Here is a 17,839-nt window from a genome sequence, read left to right on the forward strand (position 1 = left end):
AAAGGTTAAGAGGACTTAGGTCCAGCCTGCTATTCAAAATCAAAAGGAACATCATTCGGCTGTTACCCATGTTGAAATTCAAACAGATGACATAACGGCCTGTGATAAAGAAATTCAGACAGAGGCACAGTCCTCTAAGGAAATTCAAACCATGACTATAGAATGACGCAATAAGAAGATTCAAGTGAACCTCCCACTTACAACTACTATGTGGGATAGTGACCTGAGGACAGTAACCCTACGAGAGGGTTTGATGCAAGCTCAACAAGCAATAGAAAAACTTACAAAAAAACTGTCTCTCGAGAAAAGTATGAAGAATTGCAACAACAGCTAAGGAATGTCAATTTATCCGAAAGCCAGGCTTTTGAAGGATGGCGAAAGGAAGAAGAAAGAGTCGCAAAGGTAACTCATAGGTTAGATGTCTTTATCAAACAAATGGATTCCTTATGCTCTTTGTACACTGACGTCCTAGCATGTAGAGCATATGCTAAGAATTATGCTTTGCTTTTAATGGAAAGATATTTGCAACTGAAAATTAAGGCTGTCAAAGGAGGAGCCCCTATAAAAATTAACACTATTGATGATTTAATAAATTGTTGTAAGCACTATGGGATAAAGCTTTAGATATTATTATGTGAGTTATATTTGCACAACCTTGTGTTAGATCAAGAAACAGAGTAGAATCCCGGCCCAATGAAAGGCATTTATTTCGTTTGGAGTTAATAAAATAAAATGGCTTAAAGCCTATAATTCCTTCCAAAGACAAGAAAATGGATTAGACTTATGGGTAATAGCTGAGCCTAGAGATCCATTGCAGTTATGGAATAAACATAGGAACCTCATGACGACTCAGGGTGTGATTGAAGCATTAGGACCCATTCATACAGCAATCAATCGGCAAGGAATAGAATACTTTTTTACCATCAAAGACCTTGCCATTGCAGCTGCTAAATTTTGATATCAGACTTCTAATCCAAATATCCAACTCAGGGAACCATTTAATTATGAGAACTTTAAGTTAGTTGCTGATCGCTTGAGTCTCTATGGTGATCTTATTTTGAGGGAAAGACCATCTTGGTTAGGTTGTAGGTTCCGAAGTCTGGTCATTTCGCATCCTTCACCAGGATACCAAGCCTTATACGAAATGCCTGAGGGCCAGACAGGACATCTTTTTGAGCACCTAGCTAGGCATCATGGCTATAGACCTCCTCATGAGATCCTGTCTCCAGCCTACTCTCTCACCGCCTTGCATGTCAACTACAATGTTTTCATGAAGGCATGAAAAAGGGTAAGCAGGAGGGTGTGTTGGGCACTGGAGAAGGTATGTTATTTTCATTTACTTTGTTATATTTTCTTCAAAACTCACAACCTTTTCACATCATGAGCTAGGCATATTACAAAACAATATGATAGAATCTAGAAGATTTATATGCAATATGAAATAACTAATAATTACCCTTTTCTATGTAGAAAGAGGAGAAAACAAAAGGCCGTCATCCCAAAGGGAAGAACGAGACCAAGTTAACTGCTGTCCCTTTGACAGGGAACCATGTTCAAAAAAGGCAATCCAAATTGGAGCGTAACAACCAGAAAAAGGAAAAGGAGATCTCCAATCTACATAAAAGAACAAAAGGATAACTGCAAATTAACAGCTTAACGAATCCCTCAAGATCCTTTGATCTTGAGGGATCGCTATCTTAACAATCCTCTGTATTGTTGATATCGCCATATGGTTGTTATAAAAAGGGGTAGCATTGTTAGTTTGGGAGAGGAAGAATTATTGTTATTTTCATGAAATTTTCCGTGATACCTGAACTTTGATCATCGTCTCTCTTTGAAGAGAAATTCATTGTAACTCTATTTAATGTTTTAATATAAAACCCTGGTTGTTGTTCTATCGTTGATTCTGGAGTAGCCATAAGCAGTGAGTCCCTGGAGGCTAAGGGCCCAGCCCTAGTGGATCACTCGCTCCTATATTATATTTTTGATTCATGTGTGGTTTGATTTCTTTCCTTTACTTTGTTCAGTAATCTGATGCGCTTTACTGTTTTACATATCAGCTCTGTTATATATCTATTCAACTAAATACTATTGTTATCTGCAAAAGGAGTGCTATGTTATCATTCTAACTTTGTATCACATTGTTGTTTCTTTTTGATATAACACTGTTGTTCCTTACAGATTTCCATTTGATTATAGTTCAATTGTGTTGTATGTTCCTAAATCGGTACTATTGTATGATTTATTCTTAAATTGTGACTACTGTTAATTTGGAATTGTTGTTTCATTACAACTGTTGTTTCGTTATATTTGCTGCTAGTTTATAGTTGTGATTCATGCATATTGTATTGAAGCTCAGATTACTGTTCCTTTTGATGTTAAGTGTGTCACATGTTTAACTTGGGTTGTTGTACATTTAGATCTGAGTTGTTGTTCTATACTTTATTTCTAATAGTCTACTGTTCCATTTCTGTTTGTTGTTCAATTTGAAAGCTGTTACTTAATTCCTGTAGATTATAATTATTGCTGCATTCATTTCCATAGATTAAGGGTTTGTTGTTCAATCCTGTTAAATAGAGATAGTTGTTGTTCTATTTCCTGTCATTTGAAGATTATCATTGCTTTGGTGTGCAGAAGGTCTGAGACTGTAGTGAACATTGACATACACTGTCTAGTTCCCAGTTTGATGATCCTTCCTTTGAGTGCCTTTTTGATTGCATCAGTTTACAGAGGGAAGAGTTACTGTTACTGTACCCTTGACAAATAAATTGTTGAAACTTTGTGAATGCATGATTTGAGTCCTAGGTTTCTTTTTGCAAATAGATTTCATTCCAAGCATCCATTTGCTCTTGTATTGAGAGCGCTATACTACTAGCACTACTCTGACAAATGACCGCTTCAAACTGAGTACACTCTTTGAAATAACAAATTGTTCCTGGATTAACAATTAATGTAGGGTAAATAGAGGTGAAAAGACCCTTTTTACTGCTCGACATGCGCTACCCTGCGACATATGGGGTACTATAGGAAGTTCATCAAAAGTTATGCCCAGATCACCGCACCGATGGAGAAACTGTTGAAAAAGGATGTCACATTCTGCTGGAATGATGATTGCATGAAGATCTTGGATGTATTAAAAGAGAAACTGGCCTCCACGCCCATTCTGGTTTTCCCAAAATGGGACGTGGAATTTCATGTCCATGTCGATGCATCATGTATAGTGCTGGGAGTGGTGCTAACACAGGAGGGTGCAAAAGGTTTGGAACACCCTATCGCGTTCGCAAGTCACCAGTTGACTAAAGCATAAAAGAACTATTCCACAACTGAATGCAAGGGGTTGTCTATGGTGTATGTGCTCCAAAAATATTTGCACTATTTATTGGAAGGAAATTTCAACATGTATATAGACCATTCCATGCTTAAATACTTGGTCAATAAGCCTGTGCTATGAGGACGCATATGTATATGGCTCTTATTGTTCCAAGAATATGACTTTGAGGTCATGGTGAAACTTGGACGACTTAACGCAAGATTGGATCACTTGTCGCATATTGAGATGGGCGAAGAACCTACTAGTTTGGAGGAAGGGTTACTTGACACATAGCTCTTTGTTGTGCACATCATGGATGGCCACTTTGAAGATATTATCCACTTTCTGACAACAGGGATTGCATCGAAGGAGTACTCCATTCAACAAAAGAAGTAATTGGTGGTGCACACAACAGAATTTTCTATCATCGTAGAGAACCTGTACAAAATGGGTAGTGATGAAATACTGCAAAGGTACATACCTAAATTTTAGCGAAGTCAGATCCTTGCGGAGGAACATGGGGGCATTGCAGGAGGACACTATGCAGGATGAGCAACAACACAAGATATTATCCATGCGGGTTTGTGGTGGCCGACCCTTAATCAAGATTCAAAGGCACACTGTCAGGCCTATGATATCTGTTAAAGAACCAGTAAACCATCGCGAAGGGACGAGATGTGATTGCATCCAAAAATGACACTGCAGCCTTCCGAAAAGTGGGTGATCGACTTTGTGGGACCTGTCAAACCTCCGGGAAAAATGAGCGTGCGCTACATCATCACCCCGATGGAGTACCTGGCACACTGGGTGGAAGCATAGTCAGTCAAAGACTGCATGGCCACTACGGCTACAAATTTTTTGTTTGAACACATATTGCCCTGATTTGGATGTTCGAAGATATTAATGAGTGATCATGGTACACATTTCCTGAATGAAACCATTAATGCACTCACAAAAGAGTTCCAGGTGTATCATCAGAAAAGCACACCATATCACCCACAAGCCAATGGGATAGTAGAAGCATTCAACAAAATACTAGAGGCTACGCTAACCAAAGCGTGCAACACACAACGAAGCGATTGGGACCTACGCATACTTGCAGTATTGTGGGCTTATAGGACAACGTGCAAGAAGCTAACGGGACAAACACCTTTTCGGTTAGTTTTAGACGTCAAAGTTGTCATGCCGATGGAGTATATTGTACCTAGTCTACGAATAGTCACACTCATAGGTATGATGGACCATGAAGCAATGGAAGAAAGGCTCACGCAATTGGAAGAGCTTGAGGAGGAACAATTCCTAGCTGGTTTTCATTAGCAGGTACAAAAGTAGTGTGAAAAGGCTTGGCACGATTGCCATATTAAGTTGCGCACCTTCGAGATCAACGATTTAGTGTTGCTATATGGCAGTAAGTTTGAAAAATTCCTGGGAAAATTCAAAATGCATTGGCTGGGACCATACGTGGTCCAGCTAGTTAAACTAAATGGAGAACCCTTCCCAGGCAAAGTGAATGGCAGCTGCCTAAAGCCTTACACGGGTGGACCGACTGTCTGACTAGCTGCCTGAAGCATATTCTTCGTGCTCCGAAGAGTCAAACGAGGACGCATGACTATAAACACATGCAACAGATACTGGTACAAATGTGTAGAAATAGTTCAAACATAGAGGTTTCAAAATAGCGGATGCAGCAGATTCAGCAAGTAGTGGCTTAGTGCACTGCCAACCTTCACACCATTCAAGGACAGTTGGAGGAACTCCATGCCAAGATCTCTGCGCCGATAGAGTGACTCAAGGGTGAGTCACGATGTTTGTGTTGAGGACCTGTTGGGCATGGAATCTCCCTCGAGGCATGTTTTGGGGCTCAAAGCCCATGTTTTGACCGAATGATGTTGTAAAGCCTCGTGAATTGCTAGCGTGAAAGTGTGTTAGAGTCATAGGGTTGTCTACCCTATGCTTTGTAATGTAATGTCTACCTACCAATGGTCCACAGACCATGGGATTGTATAAAAAAGAGCGAGGCTCTAGATGTAAAAAGGAAGTGAAGTAGAGCTAAGGATAGTGAAGAAAAGTAAGAGTCTGAGTAGCTAAGGGCTGTAGGCGAGTGCGGAGAGGCCTAGTAGTCCACAGCTGAGTGCGCAGGGCAGAGTCAAGTCTGTAACCAAAGAAGATATTAATAAAGAGAAGTTTGGCATCAATTTGTTTATCTATTTCAAGGTTAATGCATGTTTTGATCTAAATTGCAAATATACTATTTGTTTATTGCATCACCTATATGAATGCTTTATATTGTTAAAGTATAACTTAAATCTCGCAAATAAGCTAAAATCATCATCTAATAGTGGAACACTCACAAGACTTGGGTAATATTAGCGTTCGAGCCCCAATTAAGGCTGCGCAAAGGTAGCATCTCAGGCTGCGAGACACGGGTAAGTGCGCATAGTGACGTGTGCACAGGGTCAAACCGCGGACCCCAGGAAACCATCAGACATCTCCAGGGTGCGGAAACCTGGTCCTAGCACCCTCCCATACTACTTTGGGTGAGACCTTAGTTCGCGCTCCGTGGACTGTTGCTGAAAGGGCCAGTAGTACTGAGATTTGTTTGGCTAAATCAACTCCAAACCTGGGTTAGGCCCCAATAAGCCAACAGTTACCATGGAAATTGATGAAATAGAAATAGATCTAGAGGAGCTAATTGGTGCAGAAGATGTGGAAGAAGGCATGGGGGAGGAAGCTGAGCATGTGCCCCTCTCGACAAAAATACTTGCTTATATTCCCCTGCAGAAAGGGAAAGGCAAGGTACCTAAGCACATCGATGAGACCAAGAGCTCACTTTAGACCCCGCTCCTACTAGATTGTATTATTTTTTAGGGTACACACCTGGGATGGATGCCAGGCTTAAAATTTGAAGAATTGGACCTTGCCAACCATGAGAAATTCCCTCGTTTGGCGACCGCGAACCTCATGAGGCCAAAACAAAACAATGTGGAGGGGGTTATAGAGTTAGAGCCATGGAGGGAGTTACAGAGTTAGAGCCGTAGAAGGGGTTACAGAGTTAGAGCCGCGAAAGTGGTTACGTGGCGTAGATAAGGCCGGACTACTAAACTTGCTCCTGGTGCTGCATTTCCATCATGCTCCAATAACTATTTTTGTGATCAGGCAGCTACTCTGCCTGGTGCATGATGGGTTCTTATGGCTAGAGGAGCCCATCCCCATCATGGAAGACTTGATTCACCACATCTCTCGACTACCCTGTAAAGGAGAAGACCCCGCACCCATATCAGAAGGGAAGAGCATTGACTTGGCCATCACAGAGGCCATGAAGAAAAAATACAAACTGAAGAGGAGAAAGAGTGGCTACGCCATCTCCAGCATCAAGGACAAAGTAGTATGCGTGGCGACCCAAATCCTAGCAGGGAAGGTCATACATAGGTGTTGCAGTGATAAAGTACCCACGCCAGTAGTAGCACTGGTGAAGCAATGCGCGGAGGGGGTCTAGTTTAATTGGTCCACAATCCTCTACAAGGAATTCCTGGAGAATTGCAGAGAAGCCCAATAATAAGGAAAAACATTCCAATATGCATGGCTTCTGCTGTCCATAGTGCTCGTGGCCAGGGAATTTTTAGAGGATAGCCAATTCCCCATCATTGACAGAGATTTATCGGAGGCCACGAAGTATGCTTCACTATGGGCCACAAAGGATGCCACTAGAATCCACGACAACAAAATATTCTGGGTTTTCATGGAAATGAACCTCGGGATGGGGATCAACCACAAGCCGCGGTTGTTGCCCACTGTCTACAATAGTCTACAGACTTCCGTGGAGTTTAAAGCGGACATGCATAATATTTACATTGCAGTGCGAAAGGATCCGACCCTACAATGGAGAAGGCTACCCTTTGTAGCCACAGACGATGTTATCTTCAACATCTTCGAGACATGGCCACCAGGATGGCACACTCCTGACTTCGTGGAAATAGAGAAGTTTGTAGCTTAGAGGAAGAAAGAGGAAACCAAGCTACACATCGCATAGCTGGAAAAAAAAAGAAGGCAGGAAGCTGTGGGAGTAGAAGTGTGGACAACGCAGGAAGAAACAGAGTAGAAAAAGGGTGCAGTAGTAGCTGCAGCACAAGAGGTAGTTGTGAGGGCCAGCGAGGGCCAAACAATGCCTTCATAGGGGTAGAAAGCAGAGTGAGCAGAGGAAATAGAGGTATTAGAGGGAGGCACGGACCCACAAACTACGTAAAAGTTGAAGTGCCCGCACCCAACCGAGTGGGCAGGGTCGCGTAAGAAGGTCAAGGCATCGAAGTTGTCAATTTACCCAATCACCCTAACCGAGGGTGATCTACATGACATCGACAAAACCGTGTGTGATATCACTACCAAGGCTCTCCAGGATTTGATGACAAAGAACTAAATTGTGTTGGGGGCCCTCAGGATGCCGTTGCAGGAGTTGCAAGTGTGCGCTCCTTAGGCTGGTGCCATTTTGACTAGCCTCATCGTAGGAACATCAGCGACAGAGTAGATGACATGCGCCTGAGTCACGAACATAGTTGTGTTATAGAACAGGGCACTTGTGATAGCAAATGAGGTCGACAGACCTACTATCAGTGCGATGAAGGGTCTCAGTCTCAACCTAGTAGTGCTCCCACGGGATACCTTATACATGCTACAGGATGGGATCACTGCAGAACTACGGGATAGGGAGAGCCACACACTGCAAGTCATCAGTGAGCAGAAAATTAATATGGAATAGCTAAGCTTGCAGTGCGATGAAGTAGTGTCGCATATGTGACAACTAGAACAGGTGATCAATGACACTTGTCAATGCATCTTGGAGCTGGCCATCCCAATGGACATATCAGCAAAGGCACGCATCATAAAGCTAGCAGTAGGAGTACGTGAGGCACAAGAAGAAATGACAAAGGTTTAGGTGGAGCTGAATCTTGAAATTGCCAAGCTGCGGTTAAAGGCACAGCCGTCCACCCATCCGGAAGTCAGAGAACAGCCCGCTAGCGCTATTACAGAGGGTTTGGAGAAAATTTCTAGTACAGTGTGGCGTTGCACTGGCATGTTGGAGGAGTCATTGGATGTCCTCATGTGGCTATAGGAGGATCCCAACATTCAACACTTAGAGACAAAGGCACATGAACTCTAGTAGTAGTATGACAACATCAGAGGTACTACACAGACTGTGGCCCTCACCTTAAGGCTCGTGAGGATGTAGCAAGCCAAAGCATTAAAGGAACAAGTGGATGCGGCTCAATGCAAAGAAGCGGTCATAAAGGCACGCATTCAGCCATGGAGAGATGAGGCCTTCACTATCACAACATCAATTGAGGGCTAGCTTGCAAACATGCAGGGGGTTCACATACTGATGTAGAGATGATACAGAGGTTTCAGAACAATGCATGTAGCAGATCCAGGAAGCAGTAGCTCAGTGTGACACTGACCTTGCCGATGTTCAGACATAATTGGAGGGACTTTGCGCCAAAATCACTGCGCCAACCGAGTGACTCGAGGGCGAGTCACGATCTTTTTTTTTTAAGCCTATCGGGCATGGAATCCCCCACGGCATGTTTTGGGGCTTAAGGCCCAAGTTTTGACCAAGTCTTTGTAAAAGCTCTGAGAATTACAGGTGTGGAGCGCAAAAGTATAATAGAGTCATAGGGTTGTCCGCCCTTACTTTTGTAATGTAATGTCAGCCTACCCATGGTCTGCAAACCATGGGATTGTATAAATAGAGTTAGACTCTAAGTTGTAAAAGGGAATAAAAGAAGGAATATGAAGAATAAGATGAAGGCATAAGATTTAGTCTAAGGGTGTAAGTGTGTCTTTGGGTTGTAGAGTAGGAGAAGGCTCTGCAGCTGAGTGTGCAGAGGCCTAGTAGTCCACAACTAAGTGCGCGGACCCTTACAACTGAGTGCACAGGGTGAGTCGAGTCTATAACCATCTGAAGTATTAATAAAGAGATGTTTTGCTACATTTATGTGTATATTTTCTGGGTTTAATGCATGATTGAATGATAATTGCAAGTATATTGTTTCTTTATTGCACAAACCTATGTGAATGTGTTAGGTAACTAATTATTTTTTAAGGCATTCAAGTAATTCATTAAGATAATAAGTAAGGTTGCAAGTACATATCTTGGGGCAATGCGGAGGTCCACAGTCCCTGGTTAGGGCTGTGTGAAGGAAGTATATCAGGGTGCCTACTGTAGCTAGCACAAAGGGTCATTGAGCGAGCTGACCACCTCAGACATCTCAAGGGTGCAAAAACCTGGTTCTAGCACCCTCCCATACTACTTCAGGTGAGACCTCAGTCCACACTCCACGGAATGTTGCCAAAAGGGCCAGTAGTACTGGGATTTGTTTGGCTAAACTAACTCTGAACTTGGGTCTGGCCCCCATAAGCCAACAATGTCTCTTCGTAGGAAGCCCTCAAGTTTGATACTCCTGCAAGTATTGCTACAAAGTTCTATCTCTAAAGGCACTTAGATTTCAAATAGATGAATGTATTGTATCTTGGTTCTAAATGATAGGCACAATGATGGAAGCATCATCTAAACCTAAACTCAAGTATATGTCTGTATGAAAAGGAATTACGGAAATTATTTCTATAAAGCTTTAGGGCTAGCTCAACATGGACAAAAAACAAGGTTTGACATAAAATCAGGCAAGACTTAAGAGTTAATTCAAGAAATTTGTTCAAAAGAAGATAACTTGGACAAAATTTTGTTTTTTAACTATCAACTTTTACCCAATTCTTGCCTAAGCCCAAGTCAAATCATGTGATAGTTCTACTCAAGTCTGAGTTAGACCATGAATTATGTCCAAGTTAAGCTTTGATTCCATCTGATCTACTCAAATTTAGATCCTAGCTGAGTCATACTAGCCAAGATAACTCAGCTGAGTCTGGTAACTATGCCTACAAGTATCTTTACTAGTTAAGGTAACAATGCCCCAATTGTGATATGAAAAATAAATACAATGTGATGCATCATTTCTTATGATTTAGGATTGATACATTTCAAATGATGGAACTGATATGTTGTCATGCATGGATAGGGTTGACAAGGATTTGGTGAAATGTTCAAATGCTCCAGGTTGTCACAAATAATGGTACTATAATTCAGGACCATAAGATAACAATATCACAAGTAAATAAGAACATAACAATATCACAAGTACTTATCAAAATAAGAAAATATTTCTGGCTTTCTGATTTTCAAACATAAAGAACAAGTTTTTATATTAGGTTTTTATATCATGTCAAGCCCACTGGAATTGTCTTTATAAAAAGATCATTATGGTTGTGGTGAAATTTTTTTTTATGGATCCCAGAACGATTGGGCACAAGATGGATCATAAACATCCCATCCCATCAATGGTATTTCTAGCCACGGGGCACTGTTAGCTGTTTGGTGGCAGCCATTAGCTATTTGAAAAATATTGGGCCTATACAAAGAGCTTCATTATCAAGAATCAAATTTGTATTAGACAATGAAATGAAAATTCCACCAATAAAGGGAATTTAAATAGACACACGTAGTGGAAATTAAAAAAAATTCCAAAATTATATTAGCATAGTTGTGCAATTTAATTAGTTTGGAGTCTTATAAAGCTATTTTCCCAAGGACAATCGTATTCGAGTGAACATACAGTAACTAGCAAACCTTGAAGTAGATAAGAACAAAGACACCTTTCAAAAGCCCATGGTGTTGCACAAGAATGGAAAATGCAATATACTAAATTATTTTCTAAAGTTGTGCCTTGTAATAGTAAGATATTGAATGACATCAAATAATATTTGGTGTGTCATGTAATAGTAATATATTGAATGACATCCAACAAGATTCTACAATGTTATTGTTGATGTCATTTATCTACAAAAGTTATCCATGTAGCCATAATGCATTTCTCAAGCATTTGGCTAGTATGAAAGGCTTACATACTTTTGTTTAAGTAGACAAATTCAACGTTCATTTGTAATTTCATGCTTATTAGGCACCCACATTCTCACCATGGCTTCGAATATCCGCCCATAAATATATCCTAATGGAAGTTAAAACTCAATCAAAAGTAACTATAGCAGTCAACAGGGTCTTGGTATGATGATAAAGAGGGTGTGTTTCATACCCTAACTGAGGTATGAAACCTCATATCCCTTTGCCTCATGGGCCATCTCACCCATCCAAGAAAGTCATCATGCTTGTGTATGCAAGTCTTGTTGGATATGGGACTAGGTGCAAGCCCTTGGCATATATGGTAGAGAAGACTCCCCATTTATGGCTGCTTAACCAAGAGATTCTTTCAAAGGTTGTAAACCAACTATATTTCATCATAATATTCCCATACTAGAAAAGGACATGCTTGCAGCAAAGTTGAATTACCCAAATAAATAGAAATAATTTAGTCTCTATATTTGTACAAAAATATACCAATTAGCTATCAAAATCAAGACAAATGCCATATGTGTTGTGATACAAAATCAACCCAACTATCTAAAGCCCATTCAATCTTGATCCACTATGATTTTCCCTATTTAAAACAAAAAGTAAGAAGGGAACACTAAAATATCACCATGGAGATTGTTGAAAGGACTGTGAAGAATGACCTTGGGAATAAAGAGAAGGAATTTGAACTTTTGATTGACTATGCTTCATGAAATTATTCTAATTTTAATGATGGTTTAGTGTTTGAAACTATTGAAGTTCAAGGAGTGGTGCAGATGGAGGTAGAGGTGGCAAAGTTCACATAGAAGGTCATACAGATTGTGTCATAGGAGACAGAGAAGAAAGTCTTTGTGATTGCTGCCTTTGTGAGAATGGAATGTTGCTCGATGATGGTGTCACAAGCAATAGGAATTCAAAGCTCAGGGTATCAAAGCGAAGGGAAGATCCAACAGTTTCCTGAGATTTTGGTACCATTCCTAATGGAATTTCTATACCTATTGACCTAGAGTCATTCATTGAAGCCACAGTGTGACCAACACAATATGTTAAATTGAATGAATATGCCAAGCTAGAACTTGAATTGTTGTCACCAAGAACAAAAAATGAAGTTTTCTCAACCTTTGTTGTGAAGTTGGGATATTATTTTGATGTGTCTGGTGAGGAGTTTTACCCATTACATGTTGAAGTTTTAATGCACCTTGATTACTTTGCAACAAAGATGATATCCCCCTGGAAGTATCTCTGATATTTTGAGACACAATACCTGATTGTAGAAGAGAATATGGATGGTGTTCTTAAGAATCCTACATTAAGAAAAATATCATTGTTAGACATCCTTTATCTTTACATGCTAAGGAAATCACTAAAACAACAAGAATGAAAAAAGGAAATGGGTAATAATTTGTCATCGAAATAATTAGATCAAAAGAGAGAGCAGGGAGAAAGGAAGCCTACCCTTCTAGGAGGTCGTCTCTCCTTCTCACTCATCATAGGTCTATCCACATGAGACAAGGGTCCATGCATATGCCAATCACTCTTAGGAAGAGCAGGTTCCAGACCCATTCTTTTCTCTCTCTCTCTCTCTCTCTCTCTCTCTCTCTCTCTCTCTCTCTCTCTCTCTCTCTCTCTCTCTCTCTAAGCCTAACCACTTCTTTAGATCACCAGGAAAATAATCATCTTTCCTTGAGTTATTACTTCCTCTTCCATGATTTTCCAATCTTGGGCTCAAATCTTCCCACAAGTATTCTTCTTCCTCAGAATTTCGCTAGTTTCTAGACACCATTCTACTGCGTATTATATCAATTTCCTGAGGTGGTTGTACAAGTGAAAGTAGTCCATGCAGAGATCTCTAGCCCCTGTAATTTCCATATGCAGCAATTAGAGCACCATGCATTAGTTGATGCCTCCAATCATAGCCATTCCTTGAACCATATGCCACACTCATATTAGTAGTGTCAAGTTTCCTGAGGTGATCACCATCACCTTTCCAACCCAAGGCCTTTCCCACCCATTATCCTTCTCCACATTCCTATCATTCAGGCTTCCAACAATCCTTGATGGAGAAGGAGTCCTTCCAACTCCAATCCTCGATGATGCCAAAGGAGCACTCCTGCCAACAACACTTAATAGAGAAGGATCCCTTCCAATTACAACTCTTAGTGGAGAGGCAACCCTTCCACCACTTTACCTAGAGAGTGGAGAGGAAGGTTTTCCAACTCTAATCCTTGACAAAGGAGAGAGAGACATTCCAAGTCTAATTATTTATGGAGAAACATTGAAATTGTAATCACTATAGCTTGTAGCAAGCTTCTGTCATATCCAGGTTCAAGACTCATATCCATACTAGAGAAATTCATGTTAGCATGTATAAAGGATTTTCTTCATTTCTTGCAACTTCACTCTTCTTTCAGCTATAATACAGAAAAATGACTACCTTGTGAAATTAATCTCTTTCATTTCAGTCTATCATAGCTTACAACTTGAAGCAGATTATAAACAATGGCATTGAAATGCAATATCCTATCAAGCCCACTGGAATTGTCTTGGTAAAAAAATCATTATGGTTGTGGTGAACATTTGTTTTATGGATCCCAGAATGATTGGGCATAAGATGGATCATAAACATCCCTTCCCACCAATGGTATTGCCAGCCACAAGGAACTATTAGCTCTTTGGTGTCAGCCATTAGATATTTGAAAAATATTGGGCTTGTGCAAAGAGATTCATTATCAAGAATTAGATTCATATCAAACAAAAAAATGAGAATTCCACCAATAAAGTGAATTTAAATAGAGACATGTAGTAGAAATTAAAAAAATTCCAAAATTATATTAGCGTAGTTGTGAAATTTAATTGGTTTGGAGTCTAATAAAGTTATTTTCCCAAGGACAATTGTAGTCGAGTGAACAGACGCTAATTATCAAACCTTGAAGTAACTAAGAACAAAGACACGCTTCACAAGCCCATGGTGTTGCAGAAGACTAAAGATAATAGGTAATATCCTCCAGTGCATTTCAACATAACCAAGGGTAAGATCCTCTGTAGCCTCATCATATATCTTGGGATGTCTATGTTGTATTATATGATTGATATATAATGAAGTTAGGGTTGATACATCCAATGTGTCCACTCCTAGGTCTTGTAACGAGAAATGATGTAATTTCAATCATGTAAACTGGAATAATGCCCTCCAAGTATCATATCAAGCCATCCCAAGAAGTAGAAATAATTTCATACCTCGGTCTCTTCATAATGCAATGCAACAAGATGCCTTGCAAAGTGTTGATTAGTTTTCTCATCAATGTTATCAAGAACCAAGTAAATCAGATCAAACCTATAGGTGTAAACCATTAATTTTATGGATTTGAAAAGTAAGAAAACCTCGTAAGGACTCATACCATGCCCACAACAATGACTAAACTTTACCTAGAGAGCAATGTTGGAGGAAGTTGGATATTGTCAATGACTGAAAATCTCTGATTGTAGTGTGAACCACTAGGGTTCACACATGCTAACACAGATGTTCCAACATTAAGGGTTTCTATGATCCCAACCTTGGCAACTAACATGGTATTTTGTTCCATCACCTGCCTCAAATAGCATACCACATTAAGAAATGACAAAAACGTGTAGGAAATACAATAGAATGTGGGTAAGCTTGATCAAGAGAAAACCACCGAATGCATAATATTTTGTGAACTGATTTGAAGAAGGAAATCCCACCTCATGTAGCATGCTTCGAGAATTATATGACATCTTGTCAAACTCATTTATGTAACAAATTCCTCTGTCACTCAATACTAGTGCTCCACTTTCCAATGCCTATTAAATTAAAAAACTAATCAATAATCCATAATTTCAATGGATGTGAAAGTTCCATTGCTACTTATTAAAAGATTCAATGATGCAACATCAGAGTCATTAAACATATAGTTTCACTAGCTTCAAGGTCCTTTGACACATAAGCAGTCAAGCCAACTACAAAGCTTCCTCAACCACTAGTATAATTACCTCAAGGAGACAACTTGTCTACATAATAAAGTAGTTGAGACTTACTCGTACCTCGTCCTCAACAAGAAAAATGTTGATTTCATCACATAAAGTGACACCTGTGGCTAACTTTACTGACATTCCCCCAAAAAGTTGTTTCCAACAACAATAGTAACTTCAAGGGTTGGATCACAGTACATGTACAAGAAATTACTAGAAATGAAAGAGATAAAGAGCCAACAACCTGGTTAAATTCTCGTAGATATCAGGATTCCATGATAGCTCTTTCAACTTCTCAACCTAAAAATCAGAAATACATGTTAATGAATTCAGTAAATGTATTAGTACAGTGAAAAGGTGAAAATGAGACTAAATTTATACCTTGGCTTCATATTGAGCAGCTGAAATATCGCCTTCTTGAAAAGAAGAAAAGTTGTCACTAGTGGCATCACACTCCATTGGATCTTCATCTTGTAGTTGTGTCTAGTCTTCCTTCTTTAAGTGAAGGCAGTCAATGTAAGTCTGCAAACAAACAACATTTATAACTTTCATTTATAATGCATAGTAAGAAGAACAAATATCCAAGCACATGCAAAACAACTTTGGGACAAGATTATACCTTAAAAGGGGATTTTACTGTCCTCTAGTTTGGTCCTAATCTAACACTCATGGCCCTAAAGATTCTAGTTACCTGCAAAATATTCACAAGTCATGATCAAAACTCCTTTCACAACAATATTTTTTCTACAAAAAACAATTTCTGGAAATCACTCTCTACCTCAACTCTATCACCAAGTTTGGCATCATCCACTAGATTTTCATGCATTAACAAGTTGACTGTATGTGGGGTTTCCCCCTTTGGAATGGCATCAGGGCTTTCTTGCAGCCTTACGATCTATTTGTCAGCAAACCTGACCCCAAAATAAATGAGAAGGAGAATGTTGTAATAATGCAAATTCAATAACTAGATTACTATTTAACTCAAATATATTGACAATTACCTACATCTATTATGAGAAAGAGTCATGAAGTTGATAGCAACACATTCATGCCTTCCACATCGAGTAGTTTTGTTAATTCGATTTGGCAGTTAGGTTATGAGTAAAAACATGAGTTTCCAAATACATTTTTGAACATCTTTTGAGACAAAACCATATTCATAGAAAATGAGTAGTATTCACTAAGAGAGGTTGAGAACTGCTTCCAATGTCATGAATAAGTCATGAACATTGATGCATCACTCTAAAATTGAATTATTTTCCCTTCAGTATAAACTCTATTCTATGAAAGCAACAACAAAATCATGAATAAACATAAGCTACAATAAAAAGCTATAACTACGGAACAAAATTATAGTTGCACTCAAGCAAATGAATACTTCTATCAACAGGCACTGGTTGTGGAGGATAGCCACAAACACTGCATATGAAAAATGCCGCCTTGATTTCTGCAATTATTGAGAAATAATGTATAATCCTCCATTTCACTGAAATAATTTTCTCAATATCTAGATTTCAAGGCCAACACAACCCAGGCTTATTTTCTACCAAAAAGGGGCACTGAAAAAAATGGCTAAAGAGATTAGATATCATAGAAAAAAATGCACTGGTCACCAAAGCCTATTTGAGGGATTCAAATCTCACATGTTAACTGTATCTTTGAGATTGAATATTCTTGCCTGAATACAAAAGAAATTATGTAAATAAAAATAAATATTTTATACAATTTTATAGGGCGATCAATTTGAAAGAACCATGCAAATGAAACCATAAGCTGAAAATGAGATATAAACTTGAGAAATGAAACTTGATAGGATTGTAGTCTTCCTACCTATATGTGCTTATCCCATAAGGGTTTAAGTCAGACACCAACATCCATCAAAATTATATCAAAAATAGCAAGAACTTCAAGGGGGTATATAATCATATTCCCATAAATATCTTCATCATAATTCAAGATGTTCATTGCATCAATGTTCAAAGAATAGCCTTCTACTTCCATTGTCTGTAGGGGTTTTCAACTAAATGTAGTCAACACAAAATATAAATGTTGTGTTATGAGCTTTGGAAAGGATGTATTGTTGAAAATATTATCATATACAAAGTAGTCAACTCCTTTAGATCTTGGAAATATTTTGGACTGAGAAACATAACCGTTGTTTTCTTCAGCTTGATTAAGGTGGTTGATATGTCTGTCTTCAACTTTACAACTTTATCACACTTACTATCATTCTCTTCTTGGGTAGAGTTTGGTTCTACCGTAGGTATGATCTGATCACAAAAATCACAATTTATATCAGTGCTAGAACCAGAAGATAAAGGCTGATCTAGAGTGTCTTCTTTGTTAATAGCTTCATAATTCTCAAGAATGCAGTAAACTTGTATGATATTTTGGTCATTGAAATAGTTTTAACTTACATCTTACTAGTAGTTTTAACTTGTTATAGCTTACTAGTAGTTTTAACTTTTAGTGTTAAGGCATTGGAATAACTTTCTAGATTAGTTGAGGTTATTTACCAAGAAATTGTTTGTATAGTCCTACTAAAACACAAAATTATAATGAACATTTTGTTGGAGAGAGACTAGACA

At 39.1% G+C, this 17,839-nt stretch overlaps 1 pseudogene; it reads right to left on the reverse strand.

The window, feature by feature from the left end:
- Positions 1 to 14,181: 14,181 nt before the first annotated feature.
- LOC149214091 (DNA replication licensing factor MCM4-like) lies at positions 14,182 to 17,252 on the reverse strand (annotated as a pseudogene).
- Between the last annotated feature and the right edge of the window lie 587 nt (positions 17,253 to 17,839).

Source organism: Pinus tabuliformis, chromosome 1_1, assembly GCF_031772625.1.
Source record: "Pinus tabuliformis cultivar Carrire ecotype Pingquan chromosome 1_1, CPIR1, whole genome shotgun sequence".
In the NCBI taxonomy this organism is placed as follows: domain Eukaryota; kingdom Viridiplantae; phylum Streptophyta; class Pinopsida; order Pinales; family Pinaceae; genus Pinus; species Pinus tabuliformis.